The sequence below is a fragment of the Centroberyx affinis genome, unplaced genomic scaffold (genome assembly GCF_046629955.1).
Source record: "Centroberyx affinis isolate AG114_WGS23_722 - 3 ecotype Tasmania unplaced genomic scaffold, CSIRO-AGI_Caff_v1 ptg001388l_1, whole genome shotgun sequence".
Classification (NCBI taxonomy): Eukaryota; Metazoa; Chordata; class Actinopteri; order Beryciformes; family Berycidae; genus Centroberyx; species Centroberyx affinis.
The window spans coordinates 150,446-161,192 of NW_027279871.1; positions in this window are offsets into that span (position 1 = coordinate 150,446).

The following is a 10,747-nucleotide window of genomic DNA, read 5'->3' on the forward strand; positions in this document are numbered from 1 at the left end:
ACCTCACTCTGACATCCATACCAACACACCCACACCATTTTAGTTGCATACTTATATTTATTCCATTGGCCTGCAGTGCTCTATAATACAACAGAAACAGAAACCAGGAAAATTGCATGTAGTTGCTCTATAGGCCAAACATGAGAAATTGGCTCAATCTGGTGGAAAATAGTAAAACAAAAAAAAACTACAACTTTGAAGCCAGGAGTCCAGGATGAAAGCCTAAAATAATAGAATGCATGATTTTATGCTGTAATGGCAGTGGGATAAAAAAAAATTGCAGTTTTAATGGGTTTCAATGGGACATTTTTGTCCTCTAAGGTCCTCAAAGGCACTATTTTGTGTACACAGTCTATTATAGACTTATTATAGGAGCTGAGGTTGAAATACCAAAATTTAAAAAAAAATACACACCCTTGGCAATATTTATGCCGTATGCATTAACACAGCCAAAGGGTTAAGAATTTCAATCATATAAATGAGGGTTATTTTTAGTTAATTTGCATCAAGAAAATTAATTTATGAATTGGTACTATTCACTTGTTGGGTGTTTCTAATCAGATAGTGTATCGTACTCACACATGACCTATTATTTTGTGAATTTGCTAATTAAGAGTGATCAAAATGAAAAATTGAAATATTTGAAATTAATTATTTTTTTTTTATTTTCATGTCAATATTTGCAGGGCTCATGGGACGATTTCTGAAGGAAAAATCCCTAAGGGAGGCCACCTCCACACTGAAGCTCCTCCATGTCGCTTTTCAGGACAGCAGTCTGCACAAGGACGCTTCAAATATTGACATTGGATTTGCAGCAGAAACCACCCTAAACCAACTCAAGTCTTCCAAGAAGATTTCAGAGAGGCAGGTGCTGGAGATCAAGATGGACTGTAAGAAACTCTTGATCACACTGACTGAGAAGCTGCTGAAAAGGGTCCAGTGCATCACCAATTGGTGAGAAGCATGTAGTGCCTTGACCCAAGACGCATGGCCGTGTCCAAGGAGCTGTGCGTGCCTCAAATGAAAAGAATGTTGCACACACTTGTTGAGGCCAAACATGTAGACGAGTCGGTGTGCGATGACATCCTCCGAGAGTTCAGTGAGTTTTGTGACTGCTCTTCAGGCCAACTTTAGGGAGTTTGACCCCAAGACAGACCGGGTGGACACCCTCCTGTACGGGACAATGGGGTCGAAACCATTATTTTCCAGAGTGTGGGATGTGGTGAAGGTACTGCTTGTCCTGTCTCATGGACAGGCCAGTGTTGAGCGAGGATTCTCAATCAACAAGGAAATGATCATAGAGGATCAGAAGGAGAAGTCCCTGGTGGCTCAGAGGCTCATCGTCAACCATGTCAGGTCTGTTGGGGGCGTAAACAAGGTAGAGATCACCAAAGAGCTGTTGCTTTCGGCTACAGGAGCCAGGCAGAAGTACCATGGGTACCTGGATGAAGAGAAGAGAAAGAAGGAGAGGCAAGGCATTGACCTGAAGAGAAAGGCCCTCACAGATGAGCTCTATGATTTGAAAAAGAAGAGGGCAAGAATGGAGGCTGATATTAGCGCACTTCAGAAATCAGCAGATGAATATGCTGAGAAAGCAGAAGCTACAAGCAAACTGACCTTCATCACCAAATCCAACAGCTTCCGCTGAATTGCAAAAGAGAAGAAGGCATCTCTGCTGGAGATTGAAAAGCAGATAGATGTGAAGCTTGCAGAAATGAAACGCTAAGGTGGCAAGTGACTGTTCAGTTAAGGTCCCGTGGACAGTAAGACACAAGAAGATCATACCCACGATTTCTGAAGGAAAAACCCCTAAGGGAGGCCACCTCCCACTGAAGCTCCTCCATGTCGCTTTTCAGGACAGCAGTCTGCACAAGGACGCTTCCAATATTGACATTGGATTTGCAGCAGAAACCACCCTAAACCAACTCAAGTCTTCCAAGAAGATTTCAGAGAGGCAGGTGCTGGAGATCAAGATGGACTGTAAGAAACTCTTGATCATACTGACTGAGAAGCTGCTGAAAAAGGGTCCAGTGCATCACCAATTGGTGAGAAGCATGCAGTGCCTTGACCCAAGACGCATGGCCGTGTCCAAGGAGCTGTGCGTGCCTCAAATGAAAAGAATGTTACACACACTTGTTGAGGCCAAACATGTAGACGAGTCGGTGTGCAATGACATCCTGGCACTGGCAGTGCCCCAGGATGCTGTATCATCTCTGGCACATGAGGTTGATGTGGAGACGGCAGTGGTACAGGTCGTGCAGGAAGCAGCAGTCTCATTTAAGGACTTGGTCCAGGTTCCAGTCCGAGAAAGACCAACCACCATCCGGAAGAGATCAAAACTGCCATCCATGAACTTCAACTGTTATCACATTGTCCATAGCCCTCAAATTACTTTTCTCCATCTTACCTTGGTTATTACATTTTACCAGCATTATATGTTTTTCCAGTCACAAATATCAATATATAACAGTGTTTTTAATTATACAAGCCAGTCTTACAGAATATACACTGATCATTTTTTTGTGAGTAATTTCTGACATAAAGCCACACATCTAGACCACATAGTCCAAGTTAACAAACATGCTGTTGCCTCAGTGTAGAGATAGTATTGCTTGTAGCCATTATTATTCTGCTGCACATACTGATTTGATCCATGGGACTGAACTACACTGGATCAAAGGTGGGTCACCTCAACATTTAGCCAGGCCATAAATATTAGTGATCAAATGTAGTCCTATATAAACAGTGTATGAAGTTTGCAACTTTATGCAACTTAAATGCAAGGTTTGCTAGTGGGACAGCAACACCAAGGTTTACTTGAGTTTGCAAGTAGTTACACTATCTAGACTCTGTCATAGCAAAATTTCTATAAGCTTGATCTCCCAATACAGTACCCAGAAACACCTGGTTGGAAGAGGATTCAGTGCCATTTACATAATAGACGTTATCAGTAACTCAAGCAGGTTAACTCAAATTTGACATCTAAAGATAAATTTACAGACAGTGAAAGAAATGAGAACAACCATCAAAGCCCAAATATATTCATAACTTTAATAGGATAAAGAAAAGTACATAGGCATAGTCTGTAAACTGAGAATTTCGAGATGTAAATAAATATACAATAGTAACTTGCGATTGTGCTAGGCATGAACAGTTGTCTCTGTCTGTATGATGGGTATCAACTGACTATGTTGTCCACAAAGACTTCATAGGAATGTATGACTGTCCTAAGACTGACACAGAATCAATAACCCTTATGATCAAAGACATATTACTCAGATGCGGCCTTGACATTGGTGACATGAGAGGACAAACCTACGATGGCGCATCTGTTCTACAGGGACAAATGTCAGGTGTGGCTAAATGTATTAAAGACATTAATCCAAAAGCAGTCTCAATGCATTGCTCCAATCACAGTTTAAACCTTATACTTCAAGAAGCTGCTTCAAAGTGCAACATTGTACGTGGTGCCTTCAGTTTAGCTCACGACATACATGAAATAATCAATAACTCACCAAAACGACTTGCCCTCTTTAACACCGTCAGCGCCGCCTCTCCTCCTGTCACACCCAGTGGCATCAAACCGCTCTGCCCCACTCGCTGGACAGCCAGAACCAGTGCAGTAAAATCCTTGCTGGATAATTACGAAGCGGTCTACGACACTTTGGATGAAATAATCAGAATGGGGGGAAACACAGAAGCATGCAAAAAAGCACCAGGGCTACAGGCACTGATGACACAATTCAGTGTTTTCCTTGGATTGAAAGCGTCTCTCAAACTGTTCTCTTCTGTGGAAGAGGTGGCTCGGGTGCTCCAGTCCACAGACGTCTCACCAGAGACAGTTCAGTCAGCAGTGCAGATGCTCCAGACACACTACACAAACCTGAGGTCCACTGAGGCATTCCACAGCATCTTTGAAGATGCCCAAAGAATGGACATTAACGACCTGGTTCAGGCACTGGCTCTGCCTCCAAGGCGCCGCGTTCCACGCCGTTACGACGATGGGGATGCACCTCATCAGTGGGAAAATCCAGAGGACTACTACAGGAGCCAATTCTTTGAGGTAGTCGAGCTGCTCACCTCTGAGCTGACTCGCAGGTGTAACCAACCCACTCTGCATCTGCTGATGAGCATGGAACAGGTACTCCTCACAGCAGTAAACAGCCCCCCGGGATTCGGCAGCATCAGCATCCCCCAAAATGTCGTCGACACGTACACAGGCAATGTTGACATGGAACGGCTGTCCACCCAGCTGTCAATTTTTCCAGGAGTTTTGCAGGCACACAACAGTTCCGCTGAAAGACCCATCAGTCGGGTGACGAAGGTGGCCACAATTGCGGACATGCTGGCAGCACAGGGACGAGGCACACAATCCCTCTTTAGTGAAGTCGACAGGCTTCTTCGGCTGTATTTGATGGTGCCCATGTCAAATGCGACACCTGAGCGGAGCTTCTCCAGCCTCCGTCAGCTGAAAACCTACCTTCGCTCAACAATGTCCGAGTGACGCCTACATCACCTCCTCTTCCTCCACATCCACAAAGACTTAACCGATGGCCTGGACCTCCAAAAAGTGCTCCGCAGCTTCTGCTTTGCCAGTGAGCGAAGGGGGGTTTACTTCGGCAACGTGGGAAGATGAATTAACTTTATTAGGCCTAGGCCTACTTAACAGTTCAGCATTGGTGATATGCCCCAGTTCGAGTGGCACTTTGAACTTTTACAAATGCTGTTACGCTACTTTTCTTTTCAATATTGTGTTAACTAATGTAGCTAATATTCGTAATCCCTGTGAGTAAAGGGAGCCAAAGTGTTGAGGTTTCATGCCAGCACAGTTGGGAAATAAACAGAGCTATTTCTGTTTGCTTGTTTTTTCAAAGATAAAGTTTGTTGTTACGTTACCTGAATCTTTTTCTTTCTTCACCATCTTCTTTATGAGAGGACCAGCTGACGTGCTGCTGCAATTTTTTTCTAAGCAGACCCGGTGGGAGAAACAAATTCGTGGACGGGCATTACATTTTCTCGGGGGGCACAATGATTTTTCAACGTAACATAAGAAAAATCATAATACAGTAGAAAGCCATTAGTTTACACTTTTTGAAGGATATTTCAATAACAAAATTTATTAATGCCAAGCAAATAGATTTATTTCTTTGCATAAGCAAAACGCCTCTGAGGGTTTCTCTGCAACAGGTTCCCTTTCATCTGTTTCAGTATGCCGCTGGGACAGCGACACAGCGGCGCTGTGGCTCAGCGCTGTCCGCGGTGCTCAACTGGATGACGGCGTCATTTTTCTCTCTATATATTATATATATACCCAGGGCTCGACATTAGCACCCGCCAAATGCAGGTAGAATTCGGCAGCGGCGTGTAACACAGTCACTCTTACTAGCCACTTGGGCGGGTGGCAAAATATCCCTCATGCCCGCGTGTGTAATGGGAGGCGAACAGACGGGTCCAGTGAGCGAGCGAGCATCAGAGAGAGAGAGAGAGCAAGATACAGAGAGAGAGAGAGAGACAGAGAGAGAGTGAGGGAGAGAGAGAGACAGAGAGAGAGTGAGCGAGAGAGAGAGAGAGAGATACAGAGAGAGAGTGAGCGACAGAGAGAGAGTATGTAAAGTCTATGTGTGGGAAACACTGAGTATGATGCCCACACACCATAGTCAACTTTAATCAAATAAAACGTAATTTCCCAACAACAAAATTGTGGCTAGTGAAAATGCTGAGTGGCTAGTAACTTGGGAAAACCACTAGCCACAGTGGCTGGTGAGCAAAAAAGTTAATGTCAAGCCCTGTATATACCTATATCTCTATATTATACCACCACACACACACACACACGCACTTCTGAAATGAATCCAGCACCCCTAACGTTCAAAAGTGGAGCAACACGAGTGGACCATAAATCACAAATGCAAAATTTAATCTATGATCTAACGTTAGCGAACATTTCTATCTTTAACTAAGTTAACTTGTCTGATGTTAACCCATGGATATGTTAGCTGACTCCGTCTCGTTATGCTAACCGTTATTACCAACGTTAGCTTAGCTCAACTTTATCCAGACTGAATCACTTCACATTTATACGATTTATTTATAAAATTTATACAAATAAAGCAAATGTTCTGTGATTGAATAAATGATGGAGTCATACCTGGACGATGGTTAGAATAGAATACATAGAATACATATCCATAGAATACATAAAATACATGGGAAAAATGGTAAAAACAATTAATAAAGTCCTAAGACTTGATAAAAAAAAAAAAAACAGCTGTATTGCCACATGCCCGTGCACGGTTGGAGATCCTAAAGTGCCCCACCTCTATAAAGTGCTGATGTGTCAGAGATCAGAAGCCGAATAGCTTCAGGATATGTGCTGTTCTTGAGGCTGGACATCCTACTGGGCAAGCACTGGAGTCTTTTCCCTGAGGGGAGGAGTTTAAAAAGACAACTGGCTGGGTGAGTGGAATCAACGGTCACTTTCGCTGCCCTGTGCTTGATGCGAGCGGAGTAGATAGAGGAAACAGTCGGGAGGTCGCAGCCGACGATCTGTTTGTACGACTTTCTAACTGCTTCCTTATTTGTCCTGAACTACCCTTAAAAATGAGATGCTTTAGTGTGCAGTGTGCACTGCTGTGCAAGTCTTAGCAATCTTAGCAAAACCAGCAATTTGTGTGGTAGTGGTTAAGAAGTATTGAGGTTTTGACGGTTTATCCTCTAGTCTGCCCGGGCTGACATGCATACAGCATTTACATGGTAGTAAATGTGAGAAGAGAAGGCTAACAGACCTCCGTCTACCAGCTGGACAGACAGAGCAGCAGCAGGCTGCAGCCCCGCTCTAGCTTACAAACGGTCACTCGAAAGTTCTTTTCAAACTTAGAATCCCTTTGATCTCTGACTTGTTAGTATTAAATGTGGCTAACTAAAACCTTTTCACAATGTTATCTCTATGGGCTCAGAATCAGTAGATTTTTAGAATTCTGAGGTCCCATTCAAATTTAATAGTCCTCAACCATTAGAGTAGAAAAAGGCACTCTGCCAATTAGATTAAAGACCCTATAGACAACTTTTTTGCTTTAACTTATCATTATGAAGTAAATGTTGATTGCACAGTGTAATGGCTATAGAATAATGACACCATCGGTGTTTAGATTGGTTGCCTATAAGCCTCGCTTTCACTATGCAATTCCGTCTGCCACCGGGTACGATCTCCCAGGAGAATAAAGGCTCCATTTACGGCACAAAGGAAGTGCATCATCCATTGCGCAACCAAAAGAGGAATTAGGATATGTTTTCCCCGGTAGCTATCGGTAGCGGTAGCGCTAGCAGCCAGAAAATGAACCAGGAGCTACAAGGAAGCCAGGACCAGCCCTGGAACAAAAGAAAGAAACATCTAACTATGTTTGTTTCTGGCTGCTATAGCGTACGTTGCTAATGCTAGCTACGCTAGCTAATGCTAATGCTAGCAGCCAGAAACAAACAAATGATCCATTGTCTTGCAGTGGCCTTTCTAAAATGAGCAGTGGTTAAAGTTACTATATTGTGTTATGATCAAGGAGTTGATAAGCAGACAGATGGTTTGTTCTATTGCACGGAGCTAGGCTCTAACGGAAAGCGATCCGGTTGTCTTTGCGACAGCGGCGCAAACAACAGTACCACTTGGAAACACTAGAGGGGGACAACGGGGGGAAAGTTGAAAAGTTGTCTGTATCCACTTGAAATTATAAAGCCTTACTTTTGAGGCAAATTTTCACAGGGGTCCACAAAATGTAAACGAATCAACGTAATTGTACCAAACTTGGTTCATGGTGAGCCAGTGGGCATATGAGTCCACCTGTGAAATGGCATTGCAATTGGTTGTGAAACGGCGGAGATATCGCTGTCTGAAAATCGCTGTTTTACATTGAGAGGCTGACCAACGCTACCGTGTTGAAATAATAAAAAAGTAGTTGGTTGAAGTTGTTATGGTGCACCCCAACCACCCCAAATCCTAACAGCCCCAATGGCATGAGGAGATTGCTGTTATTCATTTGCATACTTATGTCTTGGGTCCAAACACAGACAATGTAAAACTTTGGAAGAAATCTTGACAGCACACTATGCAAAAAAAACAACTAGATTTTTAAAGGTGCTATGTGTAGCATTTTAATAACAAATCAATAAATCACTACCACATTCATTTTGAGACATTAGTATAATTACTGTAAACAAAAGAGACCATCGCTGAGAAGATTGTCAGTCTCTACACTGCATTTTACATTGTCTGCCACCAAGTTAGATTTGGCGGGAAATCCGCTGGATTGCTTTATGGCACAAAACAGTTAGAGGGCGCTGTTCTTCCAGTGCAAACACAGCTAAAGCTTTTTGGGCCCTATTTAAACGATCCATGGCGCATGGTCTACAGTGCATGGCGCAAGTGCATTTAGGGCGTGTCCAAATCCAAATTGCTAGTTAAACGACGCACAATGTGGCGCAAAGTAAGGCGCAAGGGGCAAAGGGGTTGTACTAAGTCCCTTAATTAATCATAGGTGTGTTTTGGGCGTAACATGAACTCAACCAATCAGAGTGTCATCTCCCATTCCCTTTAAGAGCCAGGTGCGCTTGCACCTTGGCGCATTGATACTTAAATGGTGGATTCGGCAAGTTGGAGGAACAAACGGTTTTCTGCTGAGGAAACGGATCTGCTCGTGCGCGATGGTGATGTGTGTGTGTGTCGGGTAGGCCTATGTTGTGCGTCGGGTGAAGGTAAGATGCCTTTGCAGTTTATTTTCATGACTTTTTGCTGGGCTGTGCTTTTTACATATTTACTGTGTTGTTTTTCTTGGTTGTAGGGTGCGTATTTAGCAATTGGCAATGTGTGATGATGGTTAACAGGACATGTACGTTGCGCATTTGGCACTGCGTAATGGTGAGTGGGTCATGTAGTTTTTGGCATTTGGCACTGCGTAATGGTGAACGCATATGGCAATTTGGCAACAAAATACATGTCAGGAACGAAGTAAAGTGCAAATTTTCATAGTAGATGATCCTATTTTTCTATTTTGCATGGTAACATTGTGTGGGTGTGTGTTTGAGAGAGAGAGACGCATCTTACTATTTGAATAATGTGCTCTTTAAATAGCAGGAAAATACTGCGCCAGACTTTAGACCAGGTTTTTGTTGGTCAATGGCGCAATTGCTTTCCGCTGCCTCAAGATAGCAATGCGCCAACAATGCGCCTGACCACACCTCATTTAAGACCAACACGCCCATGGTGCAAAGACGGGCGCAAGAACATTTGCTATTTAAACAACGTGGGCGCTGGGCGTGAAAATGACAACTGTGTCGGTCGGAAACTAGCAATGACACTTGCGCTGCGCTTTGCGCCACTTTGCGCGGGGTGTAAGATAGGGCCCTTAGAGTTTCTGGTGGCAGATGGTGAAAGGAGTGAAAGACCGATGGAAAAATCACTTTCAACATGTAAGAGAAAACCTTTAACTGAACATGCAGCATCCTCTTTGCAACAGGAAGCAACAGTGTTTATGGGAAATGTAGTCTTAATTTTGAGAAACCCTAGGACTAGCAGTACCACTGGTGTGAGGTAGAGGCTCCCAGTTGTCTCAACTAAGGTATCACAATTCATTTGACAATGATATATTGATGTTTAAAAATACTACACATAGCACCTTTAAGTCCAGCATTGGCCATTCTGCCTAACACCACCCACCCACACATCCATCCGTGTGGATGTGAGTTTATGAGCTCGAGAACAGGGTTAACGCCCATGTTTATCAATGTTAACTTCTGTTCTGGGAAATCAATAACTCAAATAGTAACACTTAACATGACATGTTGCGTATAACACCTTATAAGGCCTCATGTGCAGATTATAAACAAATTACGAATGCATTATATTTTCTACAATCAGAGGATGCTAGCAAGCCAATATGCTAGCACGCAAATTTCATATGTGTACAGATGATGTTAAAACAGCTCTTTTTAAAGCCTACTCTACTCCACTCTGTACAGCCCACCTGTGGTGCAGTTATAGTAAAGCAAAAATGAGAAAGCTTCAGGTGGCATATAACGATGCATTCAGAATCTTGCTTAAGCTCCCAAGATAGACAAGTGCAAGTCATATGTTTGTGACTAGCAATGTCCCCACCTTCCATGCTGTGTTGAGGAATTTCATGTATAAATTTATCTGTCGGCTAATTGAGTCAAAAAATGTAATCATAATGGCTTTAACTGAGCCTACACAAAGTGACACAAGGTATTCCTCTTGTTTCTGGAAACATTGGAACAAATGTCTGTATGTGTTTTAATCACTTGTGGACTTGTGAACTGGCGTGACCTTGTACATATTTCTGTGCTGTCTTGTCCTCGTAGTTTACTTTTTATATTTTTATATTTCTCTTTCCTTGCTGATATGGACCTATGTGTCTGAAATAAAGTCGAATTGATTGAATTGATTATACAAAGTGCCATAATCCACAATGTGAAAGAACTGTAGCTGGTGAATACTATCTGGGGTAACTGCAGAGCTAGTAATCATTTCATTGCACCATCATGACAGGGGAGAGATCTATGGAGCCAGAACAGTGACATTGAAAAAAGGAAATTGGCCTTGTATTTGGAATTGAAAAAAAATTGCCATTGAAAAACAGGACATTGGCATTGAAAACAAAAATTGAAAATAGTATTTTTTGGAATTGAAAAAAAAACTCTTGGCACTGAGAAAAAATTTATTGAAAAATAAAACTTTGGCATC